This window comes from Alligator sinensis, unplaced genomic scaffold, assembly GCF_000455745.1.
Source record: "Alligator sinensis unplaced genomic scaffold, ASM45574v1 scaffold97_1, whole genome shotgun sequence".
Lineage (NCBI taxonomy): Eukaryota > Metazoa > Chordata > Crocodylia > Alligatoridae > Alligator > Alligator sinensis.
The window spans coordinates 986,103-998,886 of NW_005841921.1; the positions used below are offsets into that span (position 1 = coordinate 986,103).

The 12,784-nt window shown below is 40.3% G+C and overlaps 1 protein-coding gene across 5 annotated transcripts in view; it reads right to left on the minus strand.

Moving 5' to 3' along the window:
• The window catches only part of NECAB2 (N-terminal EF-hand calcium binding protein 2), a 425,733-nt gene that overhangs the window by 389,490 nt on the left and 23,459 nt on the right, over positions 1-12,784 (minus strand). The gene's annotated exons all lie outside the window — the stretch shown is intronic.

Consider the following 12,784-nt stretch of genomic DNA (forward strand, 5'->3'; position numbering starts at 1 on the left):
CAGTCCTGCTCCATACATGCTGAGGGCTAAAAAACTTCAATGTAGTTTCCTTTTAGTGCTATCCTGGGGTTCTTCCCAGTTTTGCAGGCATGCGGGCTCTGGCACCCATGTTACAGTTCTTTTGAATTCAGCACATGCAGAGTGGAAGGAAGTGGGTGGAGCGTATTTCTTAGCAGTAGTCTGTAGCACAGTCTAAGAGGGTATAGACATGCCCCTAGAACATCCGCAGAGTTCTATTGAAAGCAGTGGAATTAATTCAACTTCAACTCATGGGTGATCTAGCCCATCAGATACATCCTTGAATTTTTTTTCTTTTAACTGTGTCTTGCTGTCTAGAATAATTGAGTGGATAATTTGGAGAGTAAAAACTGACCCAAGCCTTCACCCAAAATTCATACAAACACACCAGTGTGAAGCTTTAAAATGAGATCAGTTAACTATGTATTTATTGTATTCATGTTTGTATATCTGTGTATTTAATGGTTTGACCTGAGACCAGAAACAGAATCCCAAGAAAAACAAAATTAATCTTATTTCTGCCCAGGTTATTGCAGAAACTACCTAAGAAAACCTCTGTTGAGTGACTCAGTTTCATGTCCAAATGAGTAGCCTCAGATAGAGTATGATGTGAATTAATATAGGATAGTGCCTTTGGCTTAAGATGCCTTACAGTCATCATGTGATGTCCCCAGGAAATTGGCTTTATAAGGCATGATATTAATTTTGTGAAACTCTTTGTGAGGATAGCTATGAAAAAAAGATGTTCTTTAACAAGGTCATATAGTACAACTACTACATTTTTAGGGTGGTACTGTGTCTATGCTCTTATTTGCAGTAAGATACCCAAACAGCAAATTACACAGCAGTTTTTGTTACAATAGCTAAGGGCACACATTTCTTTTCTTCTAAGAGTATTCTAAGCAGGCTGTTATTGAACCACAAACCACATTACTGCTACCTGGAAAAGAGCAAGCTGGTTAATATCCCTCAATTGACTACATTCTCAGAACACAGTAGGAAAGATTAAAAACGAAAACATTGCTTGGAGCAATTCTTACCTCTGCATCATGGGGGCTCTGAGCATAAAACAACAGCAGTAATAGCAATATGAAAAACAGGATCACTAACTTAAATTCTGGTTGCTATCAGATAAGTGAATTGCAAACAGTTTGGAAACTGCATCTGGAATTGACTCCCCCTATTATATATGATCTCATCCAAGGTGCCAAGGAACTCTGAGATGTGGCCAGATTCTTTGAGGGGTGAAGTGTGGGAAGATGAATAAATTAAGCACATAAGCATAGGCTTAAGCTTGTCCCTGCCTAGAGAATCCCCTACCCCTACTGGAAGGAAGTAAGGACTGTAATATATAAATTAGTTTTTGAAATTGGGTGCCACTTAATCCCAAGGGGTACCTTGTGTCCAGAGGGGTACTTCAAGCCCGCAAAGTTGAAAAGCACCGATACAAGTTGTATTACAGTCACATGTACTCTGTTTTCATGTTCTCTATTTCTCTTCTTGTAGTAAAGGTGCACACAATCCAAGAAATGTATAAAACGGAGTTCACAGAGTTCACAGGCTGTCAAATGCACAAGGTAAATGAAAAAAATAGCGGATAGATTTATTTTCAGCCATTTTTACAAATATTTTCTCAAGTGGCTAATGGTTTTGTGTGTCCAAATGTGGACACCTTAAAAGGAGACAATTTTCAGAGAGGTATCTTCAGTGCTTTCTAAATATCAGGCATATTTAGGGGGCATAAAGCTTAAAGTCAGTAGTCACCTGAGACAATATTGGCTTTCAGACACTCTAGAAGAAGTCCTTTTCATTAATTAACCTATGATAGGGTTACCATACATCCAGGTTTTCCTGGACAAGTCTTCTTTTTGGGTCCTCCCATCTCTATCTGGGTGGTTTTTAAAATATCAACAAATGTCCGGGGTTTTGCTCTACTGGGCATCAAAGTTTTTCACGGTACTTCCTGGCTTGCCCTAGCAAGGAGCTGCTTGGGGCTGGGGGGGAGTGGGAGGAGGGTGACTGAAGGCAGGGGGCCTCACATGCCTCTGTGTGCGCGCGCGCGCACGCGCACACACACACACACGGTTGACATGCAGCCAGGCAGGGTGGTGGAAGCAGCCCCAGCAGCTGGATGCAGATAAGCCTATGGGGGGGCAGAGGGCCAGGGCTTGGGGACTGTTCAGGGGGTGGGTGGATAGGTGTGGGTGGATATGGAGGGGATGGGTGTGTGAGGGGTCTGGTTGCCTGCCAGCACTGGGGGATGGTATCCAGGTACTGGGGCCACAGCCAGGTAGGGGAGGCACCTTCCCCTCCAGCAGGGGAAGGGGGTGGGGGGGGGCCCTCGGGGACAGTAAGGAGCTGCACGGCCAGGATAGTGGCACAGGAGCCAGTGCCTGTGCTTGCAGGGGTGGGGCAGACAGGAGACACTGCAAAGCTGGGAGGAAAGGAACTGGGGAAAACTGCCGGTTGGGTATGAGGGGGAGCAGCAGGGCTGGGGGGGTGGGCTGTGGCTTGGGAGTGATGGACAGGGATAGGGCACTGCCCCTGCCACAACCATTACCCCCCCCACCCCCCCAGCAACAGGTGTCCTCTTTTTTTAAAGTGGAAATATGGTAACTCTAAAGTAGGAGATTCCTCTCTGAGATACTTTACATATAAGCATACAGTAAAAAAGATGCCATAAATAAGACAGTGATCAATTGTTCAATATGGCCAAAGAAGAAATTAGATTAATTTGCAGCATGTAAGATTTCTGGTAGGAATGAGGAATACATTTTATTTTGGTAGAATGGTAAAAACAACCCAACAGGCTACCTAAGGAAGTTATGGGACTTTCTTCATTGGAGGTTTTCAAGAGGTTAGACAAAAATCTTTGAGAGCAGCCTACGTATATTTTTATCCTGGCTCAGAGGAGGGACTGGACTAAATGATCTTGAGGTCCTTCTTGCCCTTCGTTTCTGTGACTTAGTGTTGGAAACTCAATGACTTGTTTTTGCAGACATGAACATGTCTCTTCCCCCTTCCACCTCCTGCCTGCATACACAGTAGAAAAGATTATATATAGATGGTAAGATATTGTCAAGCTTTTCAGTTAATGGTTTTCTACTTTGATAATACTTTAAAAGTATTTAAAAATCAGGATTTAATTCATATAACACTAATTCTGACACTTAGTTTGTTAACAGCAGTGATTTGAGTTTTAATAGGCAGATAATAAAGATTGTATTTTAGCGAAGCAAAATTTCACATATAATCAGTGGTCAATTAGATTAATAGAATAAAAGTAAACTGTTACTTAATCTTCTTGAAATAAATATTATTGTATTTAATCTTTTTATGCAAAGAAACTATTCATGACTCATGATGTAAATTCAAATACATGAGAGAATTCTTACATGGTCTATAAGTTCATTTTAGTAACCTATAAAGCTGGTATTCATTGTGTTTTGTAGCACAAAATACTGTTCACTAGTATACAGATGCATTTGCTAGTAAAAATGGCAAAAGACTCCTAAGATGGAAGAAGAATGGAAAAGGTATACTTTAATAAATGGCATGCTCCTTTTCACCACAAACTCTGGGCACAGTCAGAGAAGCTAAATGCTTCTCCCAACCTTTTTCCTGTTTTTAGACTATTTATAGATTTACACTAATCAGTATCATCAATCCTTTTTTTTTAAGGTATATTCACCAAAGAATTTATTCAAATCAATTTTAGCCTGTGTGTGAACTCCATTTGTGAACTGCTTGTATCAGCTGTTTGCTATGAATATCATAGGGTTCAATTTCAAAAATTTATTTTAAAAATATTTTTAAGAAGAGATGTGTGTATGGTCACACTTGCAATACACCCTTATTAATGAGCAGAGTACTCACAAAAGTAAAGTATACAACTTTTAAAGTTATTTGAAAAATTGTTTTTCACCTTTTGTACTTATATTGTACTTGTGTACAAAATAACCAGATCTCTTTCTTCTCAAAATAACTGGGTAACCTTAAGGTACCAATCTTGATAAAACAAGTGCAAGCCTTAGCAAGTCACCGCCAATATGTGATTAGACCAAAATATACTTATTCCCTGCTATATAATCTTAAATCAATGCTCAGTCAGTGCTAAAAACTCCAACCATCCTCATAAACCCAAACTGCATCAGGTCCTTGCAACACAAATAAATTACTTGGAAAATGACATTTTAGATCTACATCACATATCCCGATATAGGACAATTTTCATCTAAGAGCAGGGGTGACCAACCTTTTTTGCAGACATGCCACAAGTGACAAGGGCAGCCTCTGTGTGTGGCATGTGGTAGTTCAGCAAGGGGGCAGGCAGCACAGTGGCAGACAGTGCAGGGAGCAGAAAGCAGAGCAGCAGAGACTGGGCAGGGGAAGGGGAATTTGAGTGGCACTTGGGGATAGCATGGGGATTAATTTGTGGCACACCTGCCAAAAAAGTTGGCTCACCCCAGAGTCCTAAAGAAGAATCCCTCTTCTCACAGAAGCCTATGGAGAAAGAAGAGGAAAGACACATTTGGCACTGTGATAACTTTGTGCATTTCAGCACCTAGAAGCAAAAAACAACCTCTGTTGCAGCGACACTGGTCACCTATGTGTTCCTCATTCTGGCATTTATTTATGTCTCTGTTAATCAAAGTCAAGAAAGATATACAAAAATTGCAAAGGAAAAGAGTTCCATTAAGAATTCCCAAATGAGAGGAGGACAATGCCCTGGCCTGGAATTCTAATTACAAGAGATCCTTTTCCTGTTAGTGGGAAGTTTAATTTTATTTCAAATTTCATATAAAGAATCCTTGATAAGAAACCACCAGCAACTTTCAGCCTAGTTGTTTTTGCCCTTGCACTACATTGCAGTTCCCTTTAGCACCTGAAAGACTGAAAGAAAGTGTGCTCTGCCTAAAAACAGGTATGTTTTTTTTCACAAATTTCTTTAATAAGTGCAAACCTTATGATGGGTTAGTACTCTAGAAAACTGTAGCAGATAAATCCCTCTATCATTGGATTAGAATCTTACAGTTTAGAAGGGCTGCAGTACCTTGTTAGGAAAGCTGGACATCTTTATATACTCATGATGAACCTTCCTTTGTAACAATCATTCCATTCTCAGCAACTCAGGTATTCAAGGGCCTCAATCAGGGTTAAAGTATAACAACCCAAGCATCTGCCCCTGGAGTGAAGGGTGTTTCTGTGATCAATTTAAAGAGGCACATCCCTTTCTGCTCCTTTTTGCAAACCCTCACTACAGTTAAAATGCTCCACTTTCACATGCTCCTGGTAAAATTCCAGTCTGGTAGGACTCTTCAGAGGAATGTGAGGGTGAGAGAGGTTTTTTCTGAAAGACTCCATCACAAAGATTTCATTGACAGAATTACTAAGAAAAGTACACAGGCCACCACACATTCACATTAATATGATAGACTTATAATAGCATGGTTAAAATACTCAACACTCAAAAACGGTTGCAGAAGGCATGGTCACCTTTCCTGCAACAGTTTAAAACAACCTCTATCACAAGGAAATCAGGAGCAAAATTCTCCTGGAAGCAGGTATAGCTGTCTATGGTAGGTTTTCTTGCAGCTTTCTCTGATGCATCTGCTTCTAGTCACTGTTAGATTATGGACAAAACAACTGCATTATGCAAAGTTAACAAGGATCTGGGACTTATCACCAAACAATTTGTGTGTAACTGTTTGCATGCCCACAATTACTCTGTAGTACATGAAAACTAAACAGGGACAACTTAGTCCTGAAAGAAATAGGGGTAAGTTTTCATTTACCACATTGTATTGCAGGCACACAAACAATTGTCCTATATCAGCTGTTCCAAAATATATCCTTGTTGCCTGTTAATTCACCTTAACACAGTTGTTTGCTCAAACCCTAGGGCTAGGAACAGAAATTACACATAAACACATTACTCATAAGTGATAAGAAATCAGTTCAAATCTGTAACACAACAGAAGTCCAGTGCACATAAGCCTCTTTAAAAATGGCTGAAGCTGGTTTAAGATAAACCTGATGGATGTAGTATCAAACTTAACTAATTTAAATCTATTTATGGAACTTCTGTCCCAGATCCCCATCACATTTAAGTTAACTCAGTCCTCCAGCATCCCAAGATGCTTTGCACCTCTCCTGCAAGCCCCCCTGCAGGGTGGGTGGGCTACGCTTGGCCCAAACTATCTGCTCCAGCAAGCAGAGAGGCATGCTCTAGCACCCTTGAGTTCTGGCCTGGGCCACTGCAGGCATGTGGTTGCATTTCCCGAATCAAAAGTGAATGTCTGGTCACTTGCTTATCAGTTTAATCTACACAACCTGCGAAGACTGAATTGATTTAGCCTTGGACTTTTTGCCTGTCTGTGCTTAGCCTAAATGACAGGAACACATGGAGCAGCACTTTGCTACTCCTTTTGCAAAGGGCCTATTTTAAAATCTCTCTAATTAAATGTTCCAACCCTTGAAAACCTTCAGTAATGGTGGCCATTCTTCCCAGTCATTCCTTTCTGCTTTTACAGGAATCACTATAAAAACAAGTAGAGTTCCAACAGGCAGATTGCTTTTTGTATGCTCCAGGATCCCACAGCTTCCATTTTTTCTTCCTCTGTTACTTTTTCCTGACATAAAGTGGCATTGACATGTTTTAAGAAAGAGGAGAGAAATAAACCAGAAGGAATCAGAATGAAGTATTTCTGCAGTTCAGTTACTATAAAGGGATAGGAAAGAAAAACATTTCTGAATATTTGGACAAAATGAAGACAGCTTCAAGCAAATGCCTTGTTAGCACATGGTACACCAGAAGTGTCCCTGAAGAGTCTCCCTTCATGCGCTATAGCAGATAGCAGATGCTTTCTGGCAAAGAGGTGTAATCTGAATGTAATGTGTGTAACAGCAGGTGGAACCAGGGGCAGTCTGCAGAGCTGTGATGTCTGTTAATTTAGACTGCAACTCCAAAAAAAACAAAACCAAACCAAAACCCCAGGGGCTGGGGGACAAGGGAAAAAGGAAGAGGAAGCTTGAGGCTGGAGGAAGGAGAAGAGAGAATAGCATGCACCATGGAACTTGGTCAGCCCTACACAGAGGAGTGCACAGAGGAGCTGGAGATCTCACTGGCTCAGTCAGCCAGGACTATGGCCTGAAGTAGCTGGAGTCAGACTTGGGGGCAGCTACAGGCTGCTGTTTGAGCGGTCTAAGGACTAAAGGCTTGCTTAGGAACGCTGCTGGATTTGTGGAGGGGGAAATTAGGGTACGGAGTACATTTTACTACAGTATTGATATTTTTTTACCTTTTACCTGTTCCCTCCCTTTGGCTTGTGACCCTAACCCCTATGATTTTCTGTATAAAACTGGGAACTCCCCCTTGCTCTCTGTGTCAGTTTCTGGGGCTGCAGGATGGGCACAGAGGTTTTTTGCTTCCAAACATGGAACATCGGACTTGCTAAATTTTAGATCCTGGAGCATGAGATATGTTATTTTTTGAAGCTGACAAGTAGTCTATTAAGGATGCCATATTTAAATAGGGGTCACTTTAATCAGAAAACCACTTTCCTGAAGATGCCAAAGAATTTCTGATCTGTACATTACATCGGAAAGATCTCATGCCCAGGTAGCAAGAACAGAATTTAGATCTAGCCTCTTTTAAAATGCTTCTTTCAAGGGACATTAAGTCCTAAAGGCTGCTGTAAAAGAGTATTTCCCCATAAGAAAGATTGCTGGTACCCTAAAAATGGAACAATAAGTTGCTATATCTATGAAAGGCAGTGTGGAAAAGGCAAATAGCTCTCCCATGTTAAAACACATATGAAAATAGCAGGGCACAGGCAACAGTGGAAGCAGCCACCCCTGGTAAGACAGAAGGTGTTAAATTTCACCCTGTTTAGGAATTAAATGTTAGCAGTACTGTGAGCCCAGTGAAGGGCGAAAGGTAGCCGTGCAGGAAGTGCTGGGTTATTAAGAAAGAGAGTGACAAAACTAGCCAGCTGCCAAAAAGAAAATGAATCAGAAAAACTGCTGAAGCCAGCCACTATAGTACTGACAGATGTTCTCTTGAGACTACAAGACAGCTGGCCATAAAGAAAGAAAGCTCTGGAAGTGTTGCCACAAAAATGATAACCTGCCAAGAAATAACTAACGGATTATAGAAATGCTTGCTCTAAAACAAACTCTGAAAACAAATGAATTAAAACAGGTTCATACACACTTTGCCATCATCCTACCCAGTACCCAGTGAGATCTAAAACTGGTGCAGGGCTTAAAAAAGAATTCAGAGTAATTTGTGACAACAAGCATAGCAATGGGGCTTGTCATGGTAGTTATTGAGGAAAAAAGTACATCTATATAGTACATCTATGTACCTAGTACAATTTCAATTTGTCCTATCAAGAAAAATGCTCAGACTTTGCTGTCAGTCATAATAATGTAAATCCTGAATAAGAGCACAGTCTGCAGTGAAAACTTAAATCATCTCTGTGAATTTCACATACATCAAGTCATTTATCTCCATCTCTGCTTTAGACTATACTGCATTGTTTAGTATTTCATAGCTTGAAAGCATCAATCTCACCACTCATCTGGTCCCTATTACCATAATTTCTGAGCAGTTAGTCTGTCTTTCTCCTCTCAATGCCCCTGTGAGGTGGGGAAGTACAGATGATGTTGTTAAGCAGATGAAGAACATGAAACATATAAATTTAGGGATTTGCCAAAGGGGATAAGACACCTTGGTTGCCTATAGGTGTACTGGTTCATGTTCTAATTGGAACACTTAGTATCACCCTCTCCCCACCCTGTGTTTTAAAATGGCTGCAAGGCACTTTAACTAAAGCTTGCCAAATGAGCTTTCATTAAAGTGCCCCCACAGCCATTTTAAAATGTGGGGGGCTTAATACACATGATTGTGAGCCATTTTAATTAGAGTGGCTGTCAGGGAACTGCTCTAATTAAAATGGCCCATCCCCACCCTTGAGCACGTGTATAGGCATGTCTAAAGTTTAGCAGAGAATTGGAGCTGGGTCCCTTGAGTCTCAGGTTAATACCTGTGGACCATCTTTCCTAGTGGCAAAAAGGAAGACACAATGTTCAGAAGTAAGCTTTCATGTAAGGATCAGTTTCCATACCAGTTTATTAAATTCACAATAAAATAAAAACTTTTTTCTTTGGGTTAACCCAAACCATGTGACAACAACAGAAATTAACATTGATTTTTTTTTTTTTAACTGAGCCAAATGTTACAAAGACTCCAAGTCACAAGATTATACATTCATCTTATTATGCATTTTGACCTTATACTTTTATTCCTTCATTTTAGCAGAGATTGCTCCAACAACTCCAAGTCCTGTATGTGCCATATCATGACTTTACACCTACTGGAATGCTGATGGACCATGAAGCTGTTCCATAGTGACTTAGGTAATGTAGTATACCCTAACGCAGTGAGGAACAACCTTTTTGGCAGGTATGCCACAAATAAGCACCATACCTTCCCTGAGTGCCACTCCACTCCCTTTCCCTTACCTGATCTGTTACTCAGCGTTCTGCTCCTTGCCTGATCAAATGCACTGCTTTGTGTTCCCCAACTCACACCAATCTGCTACATGCAACACAAAGAAACTATCTGTGACAGTTGTGCCACCCATACCACAAGCTGGCCACCCCTGCCATAGATTATACTGCAAATTGTCCAGTGTGCCAGTGCCTATTATTCTTATTAGATATTTAAATACATGATACAAAACATGCAACTGTCACTGTCACTTTCCAGAGTTGCTTCTTGTCAGATTCAGGGCTCCACGGTAGCTATGACATCCCAGCAGAATGCTTACTTGAGGGCCATCACAGAACAGGAACTACCCAGGGACAACAGGTGGTAAAGTAAATGTTAGAGAATAGTTAATAGGGAAGCACGGTAAATTTATCATACAATTGCCAGGGAATCTTGCACTTACATGTGCCACCATAACACCATGCTGTGTACACATGGAATATTAAGCCCAAAATATGTAACAGGATGTGGTAAAGATCAAACTGTAATAATTAGAATTGCTACTGCTTGTTCATTTATACAGGCATGTTTGGTCTAAGGGATGGAGATAAGCAGAGGACCAGTGTTGCAGACTGGTCAGTGGGGAAGAATGAATGAAACTGAATACCTGAAGGATATTAAATAGCTAACAATAATAGCAATAAGAAAGGGAAAATCTAAACATCAGGTGAATGAGCTGGTTTTACTCTGATTGAGTTTAGTTGAGTCTTCTGGTTTACCGGTGTTAGAAACTAGCATGGCAAGCTTCAGAATACTGAATTCAGCTGCCTGTTACAATCTGTTTGGAAAGGGATGCCTCTGCCCATATAAGAAGAAGAAATGTTAGTCTCCATGCCCCACTCTGACACTGGTATTATTGCTGAACAGCTATAATTTAGAGTGTGACCTCTGTGGGCAGGGACCCTGTCCTTTATATGCATTTGGATATCAGCTAGCACACTGTGGAAGCTAATGGAGACTCATTACTGTTATTAGTTAATTTTTTAAAAAAATCTATCATGATACAATCTAAGCATCAATACCTACTAGATGACAAATAGCAGCTTCTGCCAGCTGAGGCTGGATTTGAACTTATAACTAAGATATAGATACTGTACCTCTTTTTCACTCCCTACCTGAAGTATTCATTGTGACATTAAATGGGTTATTTGGGTGAAAGAAAAACAAGAGGCCTAATCCCAATGAGAGTGTCTTGTGAGAGGGCAACTGCCTCAAAAATCTCATTTATTTCTGTTGGAATCAATGATGCTCAGCACCTATAAGGATTAAATTTTCCAGCGCCACAGTGGGAGTTAGAAGACAGCACACTTCACTATAATGGCACAATACATATTTTCACAGTAGATGTTACAGCTGATGAGCAATAAAGTAGAAATCAGGGAACTATTAACAGGTTTTGTTATGTTGTGTGAAATGCTTATTACCAAAAGCTGTCTCACTGTGTACACAGCCTCCACTAGGCAACATGTGGGATGATAAAGGCAAATGAGACTTTAAAAAAAACCAGGCCTGTAGTTGTAACTTTCTGACTGAACATCTGAGGGAGCTGGCAGCAAGCACTTCACACAGCACAAACAGAGGGAATCTTAGAAGGCCATTTGGGGAGAAAGATGGGAAAAACTTGGTTGTTTCTTTCAAAATAAAACTTGTTTCCCCTAAGCAGCAATGACAGCTGGAGACAATTATCCTTTCTGAAAAGAGAAAATCTCAGTGAGCTGGCTGGAAAGAAACAAGAGCTTTCAGGAGTCTTTGGGAACAAACATGACACATCTGTGCTCACTTTCCCTATCGTGACTGCAAACAGGGTAACTTGTTTGTCCAGCTGCATTACCCAAGACACAGGAATAAAGACGGTTCTTCTGAAGGTACAGCTCCTAAACAGCTGTAACAATCTTCCCAGAACAACTTGCTCCCCATCTACAATAAGAAACAAAGCACACTGCCTTTCAAAGCTATCTGCTTTCCTGTAGCCAATGCTTATTGATTGAGAAACTAAAGGCAAAACATAGGTTCTTTACACCTTTATAAATGAAAATTACATTTTGAATTTCAGGAGCTTTCTTTGCACAGACTGCCAAATGCTTGATTCAACGTATGGCGCAGTGTCAGTTTATTTTGGTAAAGTATAATCTTAGTCCCCTTTATCTACACTAACCCATCATGCCAAAAGCTGTTTTGAATACAGCAATGTTAATCAAATCTGGCTTCATTAAAAACCTGAGATATCAACAGCATACATGGATAAAAGGGATATCAAGTGCCTATAGTCCTCTCCATGTTGATGCACAATGCAGCACAGATTAGTTCGGTGATCAAATGAAGCATACTACATAAAATGGTTCTTAATTAGATTACAAGAGGCAACTGAGAGGCAATGGATATTTTATACCCATAAACAGAGTTAGGATATAGACAAATATAACAGTTAAATAGTTTTAAAAGGGCAGGAGGCTAACAGAAGACTTGCCCATTCTGTGGCAACTGTTTTAGGTGCCCACTCCCATTCTGTAACTAGTGGGAGTTAAATCAGGACAACTTAACCTATAAATGAAACAGGCTCATGTTACCATATTTTATAGGAGAGGAGCAGACAGACAAAACTCCTACAGAAGACTTAGCTGATGCAGTCACACACAGCATTTGCAAACTCAGCTCTTTACTTTTCTAAATGGTATGCAGAAATTGCACACAGACACCATTAAAAAGCAGTTTACCTGTGTCTCTTCTCTCAAACAGTAGCATTTTTTCTACTTCAGAAGAAGTATACATGAAAATGCTTTTAAAAAGTCCTGCCATATCCTAACTGCTTGCTCTTTTCTTCTTGAGACAAAGTAATATCTACATGATACAAGCTGATATTTATAGATCACTAATTCTAATAAAAGGAAAAAATACCATCCAAGTGGCTGTAGAGAATTTGGGATGCCAGGGGAGGGGGGATAGTGCTTCACTGAATTAAAAAAGGAGAGAGAGAGAGAGAGAGAGAGAAACAAGTTAATTATTCTAGCTAATGGAGATGCTGTGTTTGATCTTTATTCTGCTAAAGTATTGGAGCAAAAGCCTTTGCCTTTCATCAGTAACTGAGTATATTGCAAAACTGTGCAAATGGACTCAGTCAGGTTTCAATAATACAGATACATTTAGTCAGCCAAAGGAAATGATGGAAGGGGGTCTGTTTCTGGAAGTTGATATTTGACCTTTAAGAACACT